The sequence below is a fragment of the Eretmochelys imbricata genome, chromosome 3, assembly GCF_965152235.1.
Source record: "Eretmochelys imbricata isolate rEreImb1 chromosome 3, rEreImb1.hap1, whole genome shotgun sequence".
NCBI lineage: Eukaryota > Metazoa > Chordata > Testudines > Cheloniidae > Eretmochelys > Eretmochelys imbricata.
Genome location: NC_135574.1, coordinates 137986127 through 138007582, shown reverse-complemented (window position 1 = coordinate 138007582; position 21456 = coordinate 137986127). Strand labels below are relative to the sequence as shown.

At 40.2% G+C, this 21456-nt stretch overlaps 1 protein-coding gene across 1 annotated transcript in view; it reads left to right on the top strand.

Annotated features, from left to right (window-relative positions):
* Positions 1–931: 931 nt before the first annotated feature.
* Positions 932–21456, top strand: part of GREM2 (gremlin 2, DAN family BMP antagonist) — a 47366-nt gene continuing 26841 nt past the window's right edge. Inside the window, exon 1 of the mRNA XM_077811863.1 lies at positions 932–998. The gene's annotated coding sequence lies outside the window, so the exon portion shown is untranslated. The remainder of the gene's footprint in view (positions 999–21456) is intronic.

The following is a 21456-nucleotide window of genomic DNA, read 5'->3' as shown; positions in this document are numbered from 1 at the left end:
CCCATCCTGTGAAAGAAAGAGCAGCCCCAACATTCCAGCAGGAAGCAGGAGTCATTTCAGTTGCTCTGATGAAATAAATTCAGACCCAGGGAAGAAGCGCTTTCACATCATGGTTTCTTTTTCTGTGTAAATGGCATGATTTGATGCAGATTATAAATGGCTTCCTTTCCTTCAGTAAACAAATATTGGAATAATAGCCCAACTTCTACAAGGAAAGCACAGGTAATGAGGACTTTGTTCTGCCTCAGCTGAAGATTTCACCTTTTTATTCCCCAGGTAATTAGGCTCTGCAAACTTTTAATTTTACTAGTAAGGGACTTTTTAAAAAAAAACTCAAGAAAACTAATGTGTTTGAATGTCAAGCATTGCACACAATCACAATCTTCATGTATTCTTAACATTGCAGGTCCTTCAATAAAAGGAAGAAGATCTAAAGGGGCTGTTTTTCGGTGGGTTAGTACAGGGAGGATTTCCCTACAGAAACAGGAGGGCTTGGATTGGAAGTCTGATTTAAAAAAAAAAAATGGTAGAGCTGACCACAAGGTTGTAAATCCACAGCCTGGAAGGAGCAAAGCAGAAACACAGCAAGCCACTGAAGCGTCTGTAGCTGCAATGTTTGTGGGTTAGATGAGAAACAAGCGCTGAGTGGAGAGGGGGGCGGGTGGAGGCAGGGGGTGGCTGGTGTGATTTGTTTGGTGATCAGAGCCAATAGAAAGCTTAGTCTTTGATGATATCCCCACGCAGTGCCTGAGAAGATTCAGTGCTGAGCCTCCAGTGTTCCTTTCATATCTGCACCAAAGCTAGCCTGAGACCCTGCAAAGCAAGGCGTGCTCTCTTCATTCGCAGCTCTTTTAAATTGAGCTCTTATGGGCATCTGCAGCAGCCTGGTTGAGTCAGAACTGAAAGCAGCAGAGGGAGACCACACTTAATCACTCCATTGGATATAAAATAACCTCCAGGATACAGGGAACTGAAGAAAACCCCTCAGCTGGTTGCAGGTATGGAGATCATCATAGCTTATCTGAAGCAGAAGAATTTGATGTTAGTTACTGCATATTTATAAGGCATTGTTATTTATTTTGCAGGAATTATTTTTTTCCCCTTAAAGTTCTGTCATTTTCTACTCCTATTTAGAAAGGAGGAAAAAATACACCTCATCTCTTAATTCATCCTGCAGATTTGGAGGAAACAATACTTGTTCCTGTATTAAATTTGCACAGTTCAAGAAGAATCACAATAATCAGTGGGGGAAAAAAACAGATTGTAGCTTTTCCTTATTTTAAAGTGATTCTGTGTATGCAATAGTTATATCCTTGTGAAAACTTAATGGCCCAGTTTTAGCACATTCAATTTGAAATGATCTGCAGGGCAAAGTTAAGTAGCAGTGTCATCATTTTAAAGTAATAGCTTAATATTTTCTGAATATCATATATTGTGCTCATATGTCCTTTAAATGTGGCAAGTTCCCATGAGGCATGTAACTAAATTAATATGAGCAAGCTATCAGGTGCCTCTAGATCTAGGTTTTATTTTGAACAGGATTCTAAGATAAGTTAACTGCATGGCTTAAAAAAAATCCTTTGGGTTTAAGTATCATGAAAAAATCCCTAGCTGAAACCTGTGCCCCTTTGTACCTTTCTTTCTTTGCTTTGGGTTAATTATGGTTTGTGATTATGAAACCCCATGAGGGATCAGCTCCAAGCACAAATAGTATTATTTTTTTATAGTCATGAGTTAGAAATACATATGCAGTATTCCCCCCCCCCCACCCCCATGCGAATGAGGATTATACAAATACAAACCCATGTCTGTCCTGCAGTGAGATCGTGCTTGATTGTCTGATAAAGCAACAGAAATATTTGTATTTCCATACCTCTGACAAAATTGGAGTCCCAGGTCTTAAAAAAAAAAAAATTGCAATGGCATTTGGCTGAGCTACTCCTATTTTTAGTACAGGTTTGTAAAAGTGATTATATAATTTTATTTCTGGTGGATTTTAGAGGACAAAATTAACAGCTCCTAACAAGTTAAACCTTCTGTGTTCAAGAGCCCCCTTCCCCCATCCCCCCCAAAAAAAGCAAAAAAGAAAAGCTGAAGTTAAAGTCCTGTTGAACACAGTTGGCTGAACTTCAGTTTTAAAAGTTTAACTGCACAAATAACAGTGGAAAGAGTAGTTTCTGTAACGAAAACTTAGATTAGGAATCTAAACAATCCTGTTGAATAACAAGCAACAGGTGCAAGAACAAGCAGAATTCACTCACTGAGCCCTAATTAGCACTCTTCATATCAAAGCACTTCAAGGCTACTGCATTCAATACCACTATGAAATGAACATCACTTCAGGCTCATTTACTTCCCACCAATGTATATACGATATAGGTACTGTGTTTCTCTAGGGGATTTATTTTCTTCCTAATGTCTAAAGCCAGGAAGCAAGTACTGTCCAAAATATTTGTTAAAGCTGTCTGCTGTTGATTATATTTTTATTGTTAACCTTGAAGTATATTTCTTAGAATGCCTTCCTTTTTAAACATTAAAATTAGAGAGAGGTGGAAAATGACAATTTTTGGTAGCAAAAAAAAAAAAAAAGTTAGATTGCACTATTCATTTCTTAATTTAACAGAAGTAAGGTTTAGTGGTCAGCATACTAGGCTGAGATTCAGGACATCTGGGTTCCATTCCAGTTTGTGCCACAGACCTTGAGAAAGGGGCTTAATCTCTCCATGCCTCAGTTTCCTCACAGGAATAATACTCCTACTTCCATGGAAGATCCTGAATGCAGCAGCACCAGTGTGTTTTTGCAGCATATGAAGAGGGGATGACTGAGGACACTGAATGCCCTCGGAGTGTCCAAAGCCAATATGCTATGAGTGTTCTGTACATGTTAGAATAGAGAGGGGCTTAGTTGTAAAGACATGGACAATGTATCTGTGACTTTGTAGATCTGCTGGCGAACTTTGTAGATCTGCTGGAATGTTGCGTTTGGGGGAGGAATGGGGTAGATTCTACTCCCCGCAACCCTCATAGATTGCCACAGTAACCTCTTACACAATGCTCGGTCACTTGGGCTTTGCACAGGGAAGAGGATTTATCTGTTAATGACAGTTAATACTTCACACTTCCATAGGAAGACATCTAAGTGCTTATGTGGAGGAGTCAAATCTGATCACAATGAAGATAGAAAAAATGCACAAAGTGAAAATCCATTAACCTGCAATACAGGATGTAGTCCTCTGTATTCCAGACTTATACATTCAGTCGCTTCGGGTGCCCTGAGTCACTCTTCCATCCCTCTTTAAGATCTACTTAATTTGCAATGTTTATTATGTTAGAAGGGATTTAAACTATTTTGCTTCCGCTGCATCAGATGGAAAAGATTTGAATGAAAAAAATATATCTGAGATGTCCATTGAGCATCCAGGGACATACTGACTAATGGTGGCCAAAGCTAAATCTAGATTCCAAGGATAGAATTTATGAAGGTGTAAACCCACTAGACCCAGATAAACTCCATTTGGGGTAAACAAAACCACAGCAGGAGAAAATTATTTACAAACACCTGGTGGATTCCCCTGATGCTATATAGTTAAGGAGTCTGCAGGAAACTCTAAACCAAATCCTGTGGATCTATGGCTGAATTCGGGGAACTGCACGCCTCTGTGGATCAGACCCCACTATTCTCCTCCAAAACAGCACAACAGGATTATACATCATGGTGCTATTTGCTTCCTTATTACAGCTGCACATCTGGGGGAATCAATGCAGATCAGACAAGCATGGAGCCCTAGAAACTTGCTGCAGACTCTAGGCTCCCTTCCCAGAGAGCGTGGCTACCCCCTGGGTCTTGCTCAACTGTCCACCGAGCCTCTTCTTATGGAAGAGTTTTTGCCAGGTTAGCAGAACAGGAGCCTGCAGCTGTCGCAGCTGCCTTCTTCACATTCCCTGTCCCACTTCTGCACACACATCTCTTCCCCACTGCTAAAAGGGTAGAAAATTTGACATGAATTACTCTGGTCTAAGACTTTAGATGCATTGTCTGGCAGCAGGTAAATCTGCTAGATGACGAGCAATATAGTAAGAATTTATTTGAACAGTGATGTCCTGTGTTTGTCTTGGGAGTATAAAAATAGAATTTGGGATTGTGAGTGGAAGACTGACTAAGTGATTGTTGGTTTGCTTGTCATCCTTAGTCCATAGCCAGTGGTAGAAGCTTTTTAATTATATTCACTGCTTTTTAATTGTATTCCTGTCCCACCCTTCATGCAAGATCCTGCTGTTGGAGAGCTGGTGAGATATATTTTTTTCATACACATTTTTGTGATTTTTTTTTTTAAGTGAAAATTCTAACCTAACAAATATTGGCCAACACCCAAAAATATAAATTTGGAAATGTTGGAAACATTTGACAGAACACTGAAAATTTCTATTCAGAAATGTGCCATGTTGCCTATTGGAAGTTTACTTCAGTTGCCTCATACCCCATTCTATCCTACAGTCCAAGATCCCTGGCTGGACTATGTCACCCATGATGCAGCATGGCCTCCCTTCTTTATGAGCTGTTGCAGTGCACTGTGGGGGTTCCTGGCTGTAGCACATCATGAGAGATGTGGTCTGGTTGCAGAGTGTGGACCCTAGTGGAGAGTTGGGGTCATGAGGTCCTCCGAACAACAACTGCCAGAAGGCCCTGTGGTGGCATTTCAGATTTGAAAACTTTCAGTTTTCAGCCATAAACGCAAAACATTTTGGTTTTGAGATATTTGAGGTCTTTTTTTAAAAATGAAAACTGGATATTTCCACCAAAAATTGACCAGCCCTATTATTAGGGGACCAAAACCATTTTAATCCAGCAGCAGAGGACAGCTGTCACGCTGTGAAATAGTGGGTATAGTCTTTTCTTTAAAATATCTGTATTGTACATACTGTGCATATACCCTCCACTATATCCCAGGTATAAGTTGTTCATATAAAGCTGAGAAGTCAGTGCAGAGCCTCATAGTTGCCCTAAGAATGCCAGAATGACTGTACTGACTATTCCTAGGAATTATAATTCACTAATTGCAAAGTCATAGACATTCAATATGGGAACAGCTCTATGACTAGAGATCATCTGCTCCGTTCCCATTGTTCTCAGAATTGCTGCAGCCTGCTTCAGAGGATGCACTGTGCTCTCTTATAGGAACTATTTCTTGTAGTGTTAGTCTGCTTTGCTACTTGTGTATGAAAACATAACACAATCTACATTTAAATATCATAAATGGTGTAGTTACCTAAGCTACCCTTGCAAGACTATTCCACACGCTATTTCCATAGAAAGCCTACTTGTTTGTTCTTCCCTGGTCTGACCCCCCCCCCTTTTTTTTTTTTTAACATTGGTCTTTATAAGAGTGAGACAGGGACAAATGCGAAGTTATTGCTAAGGTACTGGAAGATTTAGCAAAGTCTGCTTTCCCTGGATACTGCATCACCATTGTCATATTAATTTTAATATGCACGTCATCTTCAAAGGAATGAAATAATAAACTCCTCTGCCATTTCAGATTATTTTAATATCAATATTTAGGAGACATTTATTTGAAGACATTCATCCAGTTATAAGGAAAACCAAAGGAAATTAAAATTCTAATATTCCAAGTACAGTAACCCTCCTAAAGATCAGTTATCTCTGGTTACAGCATACTAAGAAAGCAGCTCTAAAGACAGAAATGAGGATAATTGAAATACCCTAAGAAAAGACAGTATTTACCCCCAAAATTTCATTTTTTGAAAACCGCTTTCTCTAGTGTGTGATCACCACAGCACAAATATAACGTTCATGCTATGGATTTATCAGCAGTGCAACATTAAAGCTCTCTTCTCTTATAATTTATTTAAACAGTGAGGTGAAAAAGAACACAGAGAACACCCGAGAGCTCATGCAAAATGCTTAGTTGACTTTGTCTTGTACAAACATTGTTGACATGAAAAATATTATTCAACCCAGTGCTAGAACTGTGATTCTGAAGTCTAAAGGAACTTAATCTTATAATCCATTGAAAACTAGCTGCCTTTCTTTGTTTGTGTGGAGGTCTATCATGGATTACAACCCCGAGTTATCCTCTATGCTACCTTGCTATAATAATAGCACTTAAGGGTAGTAAAGCAATGTCTGATATTTTGCTTTCGCACTAATGAAAGATAAACAGAAGTGTTGTCAGTGTACTATAGAAATAATCCTGACAAGAAACAGTTTTCCCTGGTAAAGCCAGATCTTGCTTCCAGTGAAGCCAAAACCAGTTGGATTGAAATGAAGCAGAATCTGCTGCCCATAAACATCAGGACACTGGCCAATCTCCATGTGGATGATATCTGGAAACTAACAATGTTAAGATTTTGGTGAGCAGGTCAGAGAGGGGTTGTCAGAGGAGGCAAAAACTCATATACAAAATATATACCAACCCAACTTTCTGCTGACCTATGCCTTCAGTCCAGGCATGCGCTTCTTACATGACCCACCTCCTTTGTGCCAGTTTCTGACCTATTAATGCACTGGGCACCAGCAGCTGGGCATCAGGTTGGAATGCTGGTCCTAGGAACAAGGAGGTGTGTCAAATGAAAATATGATAAAATATGTTCAAATACATGCATTATTGGATAGATCCGTTTATCAGCCACATGGTTTTTATTGGGAAATTATCATTCAGATTTTGACTAAAAGTATCCCTGGTGAAAGCCTATTGCAGTTAGTGGGGCTTACACCGGGGAGAGAATTGACACGTTGGGCCTGATGGTTCCCTACTGATGACCATGGATATTTTGGCATAGACTTCAATGAAGCAAGTTTGGACCATTTATTCTTCAAATAATGACGCTTACAAATTTTAGACAAAGCTATAGGCACTTTATAAATAACATATGTAGACACAGAAGGAGAAATGTACTCTTTCCCAGACGTTTCGATCCGTCACTCTAAATTGATCCCGAAGTGAATTCCTAATGTAGAATTTATGACATCACAAGCCTATCTGTAACCAAAGACTTTAGATGTCACATACATAGATTATGAAAGAAAACTCATTTTAGTCAAAAATAGCAGGGAGACCAGTGAAAATGCTGGAAATGTGCAGTGTGTGTGTGTGTGTGTGTATTTGTTTTGTCTAAACCTTCTCTTTTCTGCAATGACTCCCTCTCCTTGCCAGATCACTTAAGACAGTTGAGCAAATGCAACACTTCATCCGAGATTGAAAAGTCAAAGGCAGAAGAATAGCTTCAGATCATGGACACTATAGTCCAAATTCACCCTACTACCTTAAATGAAATGATACCAGGTATGAATTTAGGTCTTTGTTTAAAATTCTAAGATAAATTCCACCTTTGTCTATCAGAAATTCATTCTAAACTATGAGAGATTTTAAATACAAATTGGACCAAAATAAATCCCTCTTGGCTTCCTTAATTTAAAAATATCCTCTTCTCCTTACGTTTCTTCTTTATAGGGCAACACTGAGCAAAAAGCTTTGTCACAGGCTGCTATATATGATTGGATATGGAATTTTGAGAAGGTGCCAGTTACTATCCTTTAATCCAGGTACAGCGCTTCTAGCTAGAAAATGTTGACAATTTCAGTGTTTCTGTAGTTGCCTTTAAAAATATTGTACATTAATACAATCTGGAATACTTATCAAAAATAATCACTCTGCCCTTTGTAAAATGTGCCTTGGTGTGTGGGTTTTTTTTTTTTTTTGGTTTAAAATGTAATATTGTCTAAAAATTAAGTTTCTTTGGAAAACAGTTTATTGTGCCATTCCAAGTCAAGCCACGTTCTGTGCTCACGGTTTTGTTTCAGACAAATATGATATTACAGGCAGAATTTTACAGTTGTTTGCCAGAGAGCTGCACTGTGTTTACTATAAGAGGATTAAAGGAAATTTGAAAGTCAGGGCTAGCTCAGTAGGAAATTGATATATGTACATTATGCTTGCAGGAACACTCTGCCCAGCTGTATTAGGAAATTCATCATTTTATTTATTTAGCAGTTCGGACTTTATCCTACTAACAGGTATGCTATCCATTTAAAAGTATGCCAGACTTTAAAAGGTTTAACAATATAAACATGATTTGCAGCATCTGAAGTATTATCCTGGCATAGCTCTCTCGTTTGTCTTAGAATTAGCACTCTCATATAGTAGACTAATAATGCTAGAAAACTCTAGCTTATGGATCTTGTTGCTCTCTATAGACTGTGGTTTAATTCCTGGCAGTGCTGCTTGGGTCAAGGATTGTAGCCACAGTCATAAACAACAATTTTCAGAATCTGAGTAAGCTAGACTAGGGTGTAGGTCCTTGGAAAAGATTTCCTGGAGGAAGCAGGAACAGCAATATATCTCCAGATCCACAGAGTATTGGCAGGCTGTTCTGTTGGGAAGCAATGGCTGTCCAGCCTTGTAGTTATTAATGATTGTTTATTTGTGCAATGGCCAATATGTGAAATAGAGAGTGAATTCTAAAAGAAAGATAAGGCCATAGGACTTCTTTTCTATTCTCAAATGCACAGTGTTAAGTCATCAAATGTTTGCATGTATAAATGGGCATAACTTTGAGAATCGGTAAAATGTGATTAGGTAAAATTCCTCAGAAATGTCCCACGTAACTTCCTACACACAAATCAGTGGTGATGAGAATGCAGAAACAAGATGATTTTAGCAGTAATAATAACTTTGGTTATGTAGGGCTTTTTCATCTCCCCCCCCCCCCCCCGCCCTCCCAATGCCCATGTACTTCACAAATTCAGTAAACACTTATTACCAAGTTTATTGCTAAGTACCCAAGTTGTCAATGGGCCTTCCCAAGTAGAAAGCACTATTATAAGGACAGTAGAATGACTGACTGTGGGATGAAGGCATTAATACACACAGGAATCTCCGCCCTGATGTGCTGCTTCTGTCCATGGTAAGGTGATTATCTAGCAAAGCAGCAGCCAGGCAGACTACTGGTTTACAGTGGATGCACTACGTAATGGTGGGAGAAGTCAGGAGAGGGGAGATCTTTTTGGTGATGGACAAATCCCTACTCTTGTGGAAAGTGCCATAGTCTCTTTAATGTCAGCGTATAGCAGATAGTAACCTGGTGGGGTTTTTTTAAGCTCTGTTCTGAACATTCCACATTCAGCAAATTGCATGTAAATCAAGGATCTTCCTTAGAGAACCAGGCCTGAAGAGACCTTCCTCAGTCTCAATAAGTCACTTGTAATAAGGAGAAGAATAACCTGATCTAGACTGATCATGCTCACCTGAAACAGACTCCGGCGATATGCAGAATCTTTGACCAGAGATGATCTTCCCCAGGTAAAGGTGAGGTTTGGGCTATTGATTCACTCTGACTGATCTAGGCTTTCTTGTCAAAATGGTTATCAAAATGAATGGTATCACACTAGTAACTTTGTAGAACTCTGGGCCATCAGAGAGGCTGCTCATGGAGATTGGAGGCCTCACTTTGATTTTTTTTAGTGAGATTGCTCAGATGAAGACAGAATGTTGTTTTCTGGTACTTGTAGGACCCTATTTTCTACTGCTTGGCATCTGATGTTCTGAATGGGGACTGCTGGGTGCTGTGCACATTTGAAAATCTGTATATCTAATGTGGGAACATAAACAGGAGATGAGGGGGCCTGAGCACTTTAGAAAATTTGGCCTGTGCAGTTCCACCTGCAGATTACAAATATAGGCAGCCACAGGTTTCTTTGATTATGATGGAGTGCTTCATATTTGAACTTTTCCATATGGCTGCATTTTCAGATTAAATATAGGAATGGCTGCAATCTGCTCCATTATGTGCAAATTGCAACCCAAGGCTCCGGCAAGTTGCCAGTTCTGCTCCTCCATCTGAACAAAATTGGAGCCTCTGGCTTTATTTACTCATAACTACATGTTTAGCAGTTGGACATGGTTGACAAAAGCTGTTATTGTTGCTGAATGGATAAGACATAAGGTACTTGAGATGTTGTCCAATCTTTTTTTAATAACGGAATTCAGGCCTCTTCAAAATATCAGTGTATTAACCCCAGCATTTCCCATGCTGCTATTGGCAGAAAAGCCTACACAAAAGTGACAAGTGATTTTAGTTTCTTCAATTTTTAGGTGCGCACAGGGAGACACTTTAAAGAAATCCATTTTCACAGGAAGAGCTGAGCACCCACCCATCAAGTGTTTCAAGATGGGCACCAAAATTTGAGGGACCCAGAATAACAAGTAATGTTAAAAAAAAAAAAATGTAGAACAAAAAACTAGATGTGAATTGCTAGCACTTGGCATATGAGGCTGAGATTACAATGCATGTGGTTGTTAATAGTAGCTATCCTCATATCCACTTTCAGTTACCTCCGTGATATAACCCTTCAGGTTTTACTAAGCCATTTGGCTCATAGGGGCCATCTACTGTTTCTATGCAATTGTGTTCTGTGCTAATGTTGCATAGTGAGGTACATGGGTAGCACTGGAGTTAGCGTTCCTTGTCTGATGTACCAGTTATATCAGTCAGCAGCAAAGTTGTTAATAGCTAAGAGACAGCTAGAGCAAAGATTTATACCAAGTGTTAAACACTTTAATAATGAGCAATGATATTTTCCTTGGTATCTAAGGCTCCAGTCCTGCATCAAGATGTGCAAGCACGTTTCCCTATAGCAGTGTGGAATCTGAACCTCAGAAAGATTGTTTGTGGTTAAGGTAGAGAGCTGAAACATAGAAATCTTGGGCTTTATTCCTTACTCTACTAGAGACTTCTTGTGTGACCTTGGGAAAGTCATTTATCATCTTTGTGGTTAGGATATGATACCCATTTTACAGCTGGCAAAACTATCTTTTAGAGACTTTGCGAGGCTAAATGCATTATTGTTTGCAAAGCACTCTGAGACCCTCACACAGAAGACACTCTCTAGAAGTGCAAACTACTACTATATCTCTGAAAACCACATTATTGATGAGCAGAGTTAGTATGAGAACAGGCCACTGAACCTATGTTGCTAGGCATGAAAGCTATTAGGTTAGAGTGGTTTGAGGAGGGACAAATCAAAGATTAACTTGACCAGATTTTCTGAACAACAAAACAGGTTAACTCTGTGATTTTTGTGTGTGTGTGAGAGAGAGTAAAATATAACTTAATGAGATGCCCTCCAAAGAACAAACATTCTGGTCCCCCATAACATTTAATATGTCATTAGTCATTTAAAAAAAAAAAAAAGACATTCCCTATTATCATCTACTTGTTAACTGATCACTGCAATGGGGTACATAGAACATACAAATAGGTAGGCACAACCTGGTAGGTATGTGGTTAAAAAAAAAAAAAAAAGTTTTGATTTACTAAAAAGCTTAGCGGTGTGGATATCCATGCAAATTTGTCAGGCTGCTCTAAATACTGGATAAATTTCATCCCTGTGCAGAGGGCCAGAATAATGTGTGCCTCCCTTAAAACCCATTTTATGAATTATGTTGAAGACTTAATTGTTTAAGTTATGTATGTGGCTTATGATGGACCTAAACACAGTAGAAAATTCCACCGACTATGTGCTGATCTGCTCTTCTCCATTATTAAGTTGTTTCTGATCAGATGTAGTCCAGGTTTTCCATTGTAGTTTGTCCTCAGTAGTCACTTATAAGATGTTTGGTTTTTTTGTACTAAGGTAAGTAGTACTAATATCAAGTTCTCTGTTTTTGGTGGTGATATAACATTTAGTACATAAACTGGGAATAAAAGTAATTGTTTTTAATGAACTACTATATAGTGTTCCATCTTTCAGATACTTAATTACAGGATATGTATACTTCACTATTCCACAAAATAGGAGGAAAAAAAGGAAGCTCCCAACTGACCATATTGTGTACAAACAGATAACTTTTGAAATCTAAAGCATATTCATCCCATAGCAACTATATAAAATCTCAGATTTTAATAGGAATTGTGCTGCTTTAAATCTGGAAAAATTCCATCAGTTTATGTGGCTTTATTGCAGATTTATACTGGTGTAAGATTGGAATCTAACCCCACATTTGCTTGAGACCAGTATAGATATTTTGAGACATGAAATTGCTCAGTGAAAGGCGTCCTAAGTAGAGGTGGTCTAAAGACCTGAAATTAGCACTTCTGACTTCTTTGAGAGTCACCTTATTTATAGTAAGATAAATGCACTTTCATCTTTATTTGCATGGAGCAGAAAAGGCATTCTATGGATAGCATGACTAGTCTGAAGTGTATGTTCTTTCTGGAAATCTCAGAGAACGTCTGTTTAAGAGGAGGTTAGGAAAATTCAAGGGATGCACATTTGTCCAAAAATGTAGGTTGTGTAAAACTCTCATTTACAAAAATCAAGATCAGCAGAACTGTTTCAATTTTTTTTAAATGCAGATGGCTTTTTTTTTTTAGAGTTAATGACCTTCTCTTGCAGTATTTGCAACCCAAACACTGTAATATCCAATCAGTGCCTGAGAGCCAGAAAATTAGTTGAAAATAAATCTAATTAAGCCTTGCGTTTTTAGACAAATGAAAATAAATAGAATTGCAAAAAGTAAACAAATGTGAAGAGTGAAAAACAAACTTGATTTTTACAGTTTTAACATTCTAAGGGGTTATTAGTAAGAGAATCCATTTATATACCAATATGATTTTAACCTGAGATTGTCCCTTTAGCATTTTAAATAAAATAAAACTACTCCACTCACTCCATCACTGAGCTCTTGATTCAGAGAGAGGTCATTATCCTAGCTGAACACATTTCCTAGGAAATACCTGTTAGCTGTCACTCACTTCTTTATTTCAAGATGTCTAGCTCTAAGTGGATATATAGATCGAACCACATCTAAAGATACGTCATTTCCCCCGGGAGGGAGAGGAGGCATACCCACCACCTGCCATTAGCTCACCAGTTCTTATTAATATACATTGATGAGAAAATGAAGTAGGATCCATTACTGAGAAGGCCTGCTTGGTTAGTGTGAGAAAAGAAAACTAACTCAGTTTTAGCTGATGATAGCTTTCAAATGGAGTAAGCTTTGGAAGTATTAATTGTGTCTTTTAGTTCTTGGCAGATGAGTCAATAGTGAATAAGTAACTTTATCCCTTAGGGATGATTTAGCTTTGTCACTATTTTGTAACCTTTGTCCTCATGCTGTGTTGAGACAGAGACTCTGTTTAAATCCTCTCATGATGTGCGACTATTTCACTGATATGGAGTCACAGTTAGGGGTGGCCAGCTGAAATAAAAGGAACGTTAGATTTTTTTTAATCTGCTTTTCAGACTGCAACTATTTGTGTTGGATAATAGCTGCAAAGAGGCTGGTTGTACATACGTAGCTTTCACTAGCTCCTGTTACAGGGGTACTCTCTGATACCTGCTAATGGCTTGGATCTTTGGCTACTTTCCCTGTCACATTCCTGTTGTTGTTTTCCTTTATAGGATTAGACCCATGTTGTATTAGAGAATCAAGTAGCAAAATATCGCCACCAAAGAATCACTACAACATCGCCTCTCAGTCTGGGTCACCTTCCCCTATCAGCTTACTTTGTTTACTTAAAATGTGTCTATTAGCCCTGCCTTCCGTGTGTGTCTAACTTCTAATAAAGGCTCCATATGTGGATAACTTAACCAAAGGAGCCTTATTGCTTTTGTGAGGACACAGAATCCTGGATATTCCAGACAGATGCATTTTGATGCTAGCACATCCTCTGAGCAATGTGTAAAGGCTCAATTTTAAGTCTGAGGGGATGCATGAGACTGGGCAGTGCATAAGGAGCCTTCTTCCCCTTTCTCCCACCTTGCTGTCCTGCACAGACTTTTGAGGTGGGCTAGTGAGCTGAGAAGGAATGGTGACTGAATGGTTAGGGGGCTAGCCTCAGATTCAGCTACCTGGTCTGCTGGAGGCTTCTGGTGTGAGCCTTGGGCAAGTCAGTTAGGCCAGATTTTTAAAAGTATTTGTGTTTCTCCACCTGGTGCTGGAAAGCTTAAGTGACTCGAATGACAGTCCTGTTTTCAAAAGTGTCTTTCAGTGAGACATAGGTTCGTAAGTGCTTAAGTCACGTTTGAAAATGGGACGTAGCCATCTAAGTGATTTTTAGGGCACATCTACACTACAGCCCTAAGTCGACCTATGTTAGGTCGACTTACAGCCACCACAGTAATTACTGCGGTGGCTGATGTCCACACTACCCTCCTTCTGTTGGTGGTGCATGTTCTCACCAGGAGCACTTCCATCAACTAAAGAGGGGCAGTGTGGGGAACTGAGAGCCCAGGCTGTCAGCTCTGCACCGCTCGCTGCTGGGAGTCCAGCTGCCCCACCCTCCCCTGGCTCTCCAGCGGGCTAGGGGTGGCGGGCAGTTTGGAGGCTTCTCACCTCCTGGCGGGCAGTTTCCAGGCTTCCCTGAGTGGGGAGCCTCTGGGCAGCAGCCTGGCTGAGAGTGGGGAAGCGGGTGTAGCCGGACTCTAGCTGCCCAGCTTTCTTCTCAATTTCCTGACTCCAGCCTGGAGCCATGAAATTGACAAGACAGCCGACGCCCAATGTAAGTAACACATTTTCTCATACCTCCTGTTAATTGTGATGGAAAATACATCCACAGCCTGCTTGGAAAATCCCAACCACAATTCTTTGGGACACATCCCTAATTTAGCTCCCTTATTATACATAAAACGCGTGTGTGAGAAAAGTCTTTCAGTACCCCACTGGCCTTTTGCAGCAAAGCTTGAGTCCAGCTGCTTGTTTCGTCATACTCAGAAGTAGTTAACACAATAGCTCTGAACCCACATTCTATCTTAGAGACCTGAACAAAATTCTTACAAGAGGCTGAATTTAGCCCAGTGTTGAGAGATTATCATGAGAGCTCGGACGATGTGGTTTGTCACTAGACCTCCCCAAAATAGAATATCCTTATATTTTATTCGTGCATTTTGCCATGGTTTATTTAAGAAGATTTGTATTTGAAATGTTTTCTCTTTACAGTCTGTATTTCAGAAAAAGCCATACAATGTTTCTTTGAATTTTACCCATATGTACTGTACATACAGTAGACAGATAGGATATTGTGTATTTACAGTATGGGGTAGCAGAGAGAACAGAGTTGAACTACAAGATCATACAAATTTCCATATTATACCCACGTGCGTGCCAGTCTCAATGTTTTTAGCTGTGAAATATGTTGTTAATTTTTTTGGCCTCATGAGGCACACAAATAACACAAGTCCTTTTGTAGAAGAAAGGACATCAAAGAGTGAAATGAACATATTTCTGACATGTCTATATTATAGCTCTGTGTTTAGAAAGCTTTTAAGTATAGTAGATGAAATATCTTTTGGACCATTGCACTTGTATTCATTTTCATAGTATTTGAACTAGTGGGGAATGACTGTGTTTCAATCTCTGTTTTGAAAAGAATATCCCTTTATAAATTAAAAAAAAAAGAGGCCCTGATTCTCAATTGCTCACTTCCTGTGCTGAACATAGGATAGAGCAGACAAAAGTGGTTTACATCATCTTTGCTTTCCACATATTCAGGAGAAGCCAGAGTCAGCCTAGCCCTAGTTGTAAGTTAGAGCTACTCTGATACTGCTTGTTTGGCTGTGTACAAGTTCTGGGAAGCAGAGAATTGGCAGAGCACACGGTAGTCTGGACGTGCCTCCTCCCTGCCGTTGGCCTGCCATGACATTCCCAAACTGAAGTATTTCATTTTGGGTCAGTTCAACATTGAACTGCATCTACCAGAGCTGCCACAATGCATTGTGGGAGTTGCAGTTTGTGTACCTCATCCCCCTCAGGTATAGGCTTGGTTCCTGGGCTGGGCCACATCTCCCATGATGCACAGTGATGATGGAACTCCCATAGTGAGTCACAATGGTTCAGCCAGAGGAGAGGCTGTACTGTATCCTCGGAGATGTAGTCCATCTGGGGAGCCCAGCCCACAAAGGAGATGGGGGCATGGGGTACCTGACTTACAGATCCCAGGAGGCTGTTTGCTGGGGTTCCCAAAATGAAATATTTTGTAAAGATTTTTCCCAAAAGAGAATTGAAAAATGTTCCTGTGGAAAATTTCAGTTGTGGAGAAACCACATAACTGTTGGAGATCCATCCCATTAGGTATTTTCATCATCCCTGGGGAAAATGTATCTTATTTTTCTGTATCTCTGCTCCTGGAAGGGACTTTTATTAGCTCATGGAGTAATTTCAGGTCAAACAAGGGTTGCTTTTTTGTGATGAGTAAGTGAACCCTTTACTTATGTACTAGCAGAGGCTGCTGGTGGGGAGTGGCAGCATAGGCAGAGTGTTGCCCCCCCAAACTTGGTGGTGGCGGGGGGGGGGTAACCAGATTTCTCCCTTCTATTTGGTCCTGCTTCCTCCCCATGGAGGAACATTAGGTGGGGGGGCCGAGCGGTGATGCCAGGCGCTCTGTGCATCCAGGTCAGTTTCCCTATGTGGGCTGTATAAGGGGAGGGCAGGAGAGAAGTTCCTGATGCCTCACAGTACAGCCCAGATGGGGAAACTGACCTGAACGCACAGAGTTCCTGGCATTGCTGCTTGCCACCCCAGCCCCCTATAGGGTTACCAACTTCGAAATGCAATTTTTTAAAAAAAGGCATCCCCCTCCACAAGGCAAGATTATTGCAACCAGAACTACAGGGCAACTCCGCAACACCCCACCCCCACAATAGCCACTTACAGAATCTAGAGAGAGAACACACACTGATAAGATGAATCACACCTCTTCTCGCTCTCCTGTGGCACAAACCTTCTCCCACACATGCACGCAGTGCTCTTGCATGCTGGTGGGAAGCAGCAATGCCAGGAGCTCTGTGGGTTCAGGTAACTTTCTCCATGTGGGATCTGTAAGATGAGGGCAGAGAGCAGCTCCCAACTCTCACAGCAGGGCTTCAGCTTGGAGCCATTACAATTGTAGTAGCCTAGAAAATAAGCAACTTGTCCCAGAAACACAGACATTCTAAGCAGCACTGGTAATATTGTGCAGTGAACATAAGATCTGAGCTGCTTCCCAAGCCTCTGTGCCGTGTACAGCATTGCCTGTGTCAAGCCCGGGTGAGCAACAGAGTGAACAGGGAAGGTTAAATGTGACTGGAATGTGCTTAGGCGGATGGGCAAAGGGGACAGGCTTTGGCGATGGATTTGTCTGAGGTGTGCATTACATGTTTATGTATCTCTAAAACCAGGAATACATGGTTTAGTTACATAAAAGTGCTCGGTTCTGTCCAACATTGTTTGTTCTTTTTTTAAGAGGTAGCTGGTAAACATGGCAAATGGCGAAGTTAAAACACAAAAATTAAGGGTGATTAAATAATGCACATAAACTTCTTTCTGATTTTAAGTTCCACTAACAAGCGGTAAATCCAGAAGTTAGACCTATATTATTAATAGCATTAGGCTCCTTGCCCTCCCAAATATAGAAATCAAACTACAGCTAAGAACTGTGGTAGGTTAATCCTGTTACTGATCAAGGAACTGAAGAGACCAGACGCAGATAAGCAGACGTGTGCAAGTATAATTTTTATTAAGAGGAAAAAACTTACAACCTGCATTTTTGCAAACTATGCTGAGAGTCTGATTCTGTTCTCACTTCTCCTTGCACTAGTTTCACATTGGTTTCAATTGACTTACTCTTTATTTACAGGTTTCAGAGTAGCAGCCGTGTTAGTCTGTATTCGCAAAAAGAAAAGGAGGACTTGTGGCACCTTAGAGACTAACCAATTTATTTGAGCATAAGCTTTTGTGAGCTACAGCTCACTTCATCGGATGCATATTTTATATATATACACAGACCATGAAAAAATATACATTGTAAGGAGAGTGATCACTTAAGATGAGCTATTACCAGCAGGAGAGTGGGGGTGGGGGGGGGGGAGAGAAAACCTTTTGAAGTGATAATCAAGGTGGGCCATTTCCAGCACAGATATGTGCCAGCAATGCCCCTCTGCCATGTACATTGGGCAAACTGGACAGTCTCTACGTAAAAGAATAAATGGACACAAATCAGATGTCAAGAAATATAACATTCATAAACCAGTCGGAGAACACTTCAATCTCTCTGGACGCTCGATTTCTGATCTCAAAGTGACTATCTTCAACAAAAAAAACTTCGAAAACAGACTCCAACGAGAGACTGCTGAATTGGAATTAATTTGCAAACTGGATACAATTAACTTAGGCTTCAATAGAGACTGGGAGTGGTTGAGTCATCATTATAGTAAGTGAAACTATTTCCCCTTGTTTATCATATTCCCCCCTCCACCCCCCCCCACCCCAGTTCCTCAGATGTTCTTGTTAACTCCTGGAAATGTGCTGGAAATGGCCCACCTTGATTATCACTTCAAAAGGTTTTCTCTCCCCCTCCCCCCCCCACTCTCCTGCTGGTAATAGCTCATCTTAAGTGATCACTCTTCTTACAATGTATATTTTTTTCATGGTCTGTGCATATATATAAAATATGCATCCGATGAAGTGAGCTGTAGCTCACAAAAGCTTATGCTCAAATAAATTGGTTAGTCTCTAAGGTGCCACAAGTACTCCTTTTCTTTATTTACATGGGTTTAAAGCAGACTCTGTCCTTTATGTATTTAGTTCTGAAATATGCTTCTAAAAAAAAAAAGGACTAAATGAGATTCCGCCATTTAGATTCCAGTTCAGGAAAGTATCCCTATTCAACAAAGCACTTAAGCACATGCTGAACTTTAAGCCCGTGTTTAAACCCCAGCGACATCAAATTCATCATAGTGCAGCATGTGCTTACGTGCTTTCCTTAAAGTGCAGTTATATGCTGAAAACCTAACTATGTGAAAATGGCATGTTCTTCTCCCCATGTGTATTTAGAATTGGAGTTGGCATTTGCTCACTTGACTAAAAATGTCTATAGTTGTGGCAGAGTTGTGCTTTGCAATGCAGCTAAGAGCGAGTGAGCAGAATTCTATGATGTCAGATGTATCCCCAGGAGAATTTTAAACTAGTTCCAACTATAAAATCTCTGCTTTTGGTGACATGTGAACCAGAAGGAATCTAGCTTGGCTTTCCCATCTCAGGATAGATTCGCAGGGCCAGCAACAGAAAAGTCACTGTACATTGAGCAGGCTTGACATTGAGAGCAAATGAATATGGCACCCCATGCTGATAGTTTTAAAGTCCCCTTTTCAGGGCAAAACCTGACCTTAAGGCTTGCTGAGATCTGTATCTTGTTCAGTGCTCATCTGGTGAGCAGAAGTGTGTGTCACTTCCTATTTGTCCATTCACCATGCCCCATCTTTCCCCTTGTGCAGGGCAGTCTCTAAAATCCAGGTAGTTACCAACGTCCAGTCATAAGAACATGAACACCACACCAATAAAAAAATGTAACACTGGCCACGTAGTGACATAAACTGTCCCCACCCATTGCTACGTCCTGCTTTGCTGATGGCTCACTTGGTGTTGGCTGTCAGTGATGATGAAGGCAGGTATCTCTCCTGGTATAGTAGCTGTATCATTGTTAATGAAACTTCAGTAATGCCAGGATAGCTACAGCATGGAAAGGAGCCTTGCGAGCTTCTACTTCATACCACCACCTCTTGAGGTGAGAGAAGCTGCATCCCTGAGGTGTGAGAAGGTAGTTAATAACCATTCCCTTCAATTCCTAGCTTGTCTGCTGAGACTGCTAATGATTCCTATCGTAGTGAGGATGAGTTCTTTTTGAGGTACTATAGACACTAGTCCCCTAGAAACACACCTGCCACCGCCATCTAATATCACATACTAAACCCCCAGGCTTAGTGTAGGCAATTGTCATTCAGTGCCACACACATAGGCCAATTCATAATATTGGTTAATTAAAAACAAAGTATGGGCTTTACCTGATGATAATGCGCTCCTTTGAAATGGGACCATTCAAATATGTTGGAATTTTGAGAAAATTAGCGTTAATCGTCCCTGTCAGGAATTAAAATTGATTTTGAAAGGTAGGAAAATTAAAAATAATACAAAAGGAAAAGGAGGACTTGTGGCACCTTAGAGACCAACAAATTTATTTGAACATAAGCTTTCATGAGCTACACCTTCTTTTCTTTTTGCGGATACAGACTAACACGGCTGCTACTCTGGAAAAAAATAATACAGTACACCAAAGGTGCAATCCTGCTCTCACAGAAATGAATGGCAAAACTCTCATTGGCTTTAGTAGAAACAGGCTGAGGCCCCAAAGATTAGGAATTTGGTAGGCATATTGTCATTGTTAGGGTGAGATCCATACTTAACTGGCAGCCTTTGCTGGAAAGATGATGTGGATGAGGAACTTCTGCAGTGTTTTAACTTTTAGAGCAGATTTTGCAACATTTGCTACAGAAGAACATTGACATAAATATGGGAAGGGAAAGTGACTTTCAATTGTGTTAAATATAGAATTTGCATCTGGCCCAGATGCATCTGTGGGGGGGGGGGGGGATGTCTTGCTTTTATTACGGTAAAATACTGGCATTTAGAAATACTGAATCATGTAATTAACATCAATTAAATCTTCTTGCACCAGTCTTTTCTTTGTTCTCTTGTTTTTGGTCTTTGTTCCTTGCTTAGGCTGTGGGAGGATAACACTAGAAGTAGAAGAGAAAGGGAGTAAGGGCTGATTAAAAGTAAGCAAAATGCTTCTTAATTGCTCTGTGTCCCAGGATATATTTATTGAGACATTTCAGCTGCAAGGGAAAGGTGCAACTTGGGAAGATCACTATACGGCATAGTTTAGATACATAGATTAAAGGCATAGTTTCAGTTACATCCTGGAACTAAAGGTGATAAAATCCTTTGAGCTGTATGAAGATATAATTGGATCCAAAGTACAGCTAGATAGATATTCTCCCACCTTCAACCTTGTCGGTGGCTGACACTGGCAGTCAGAAAGTCTTAATTGTAGTTCAGAGCTGATGAGCCTTTCCAGAAGCTGGTGAGATCTCCCAGCTAATTTAGGGCTCTTCACAAATCAAAGTAAATCAATTATTCTGTTTCAGCACAAAATAAGAAACAACAATATAGTGACCAGCTATGAATGTGCCATTTAACTCCTAGATTAGCTGTATTACAAACCTTCAGTGTAGTCACTGAATTCTTCACTTATACTGTACTTGTATTGCATCAAGAGAGATTAGGGTCAACTCTGCTTTGCTTAAATGATTTGCCTGGTACAGCCAATTTGCTGGAAGAATCGCATTGCCTCTGAAGAGTTGTACAAAACAGGACGTCAGTGTTGTGATGAATGTAATTACTGCATGCATTCAGAAAAGTTTGGATAAGCTTAAAATAAGCACCCAAACATGTTGTCTATGAGCCAAACTGAAGCTAAACCTTTGAGGTTCTCCCATCAATAAATTAAAAACCCTACACCAAATCCTCAACTGGTGTAAATCCATATTGCCCCCATTGGAAACTGAGGATCTGGCCCTATGTTTTAAGGCAAATATACAGAGAGAGTTTTTAAGGCATAACA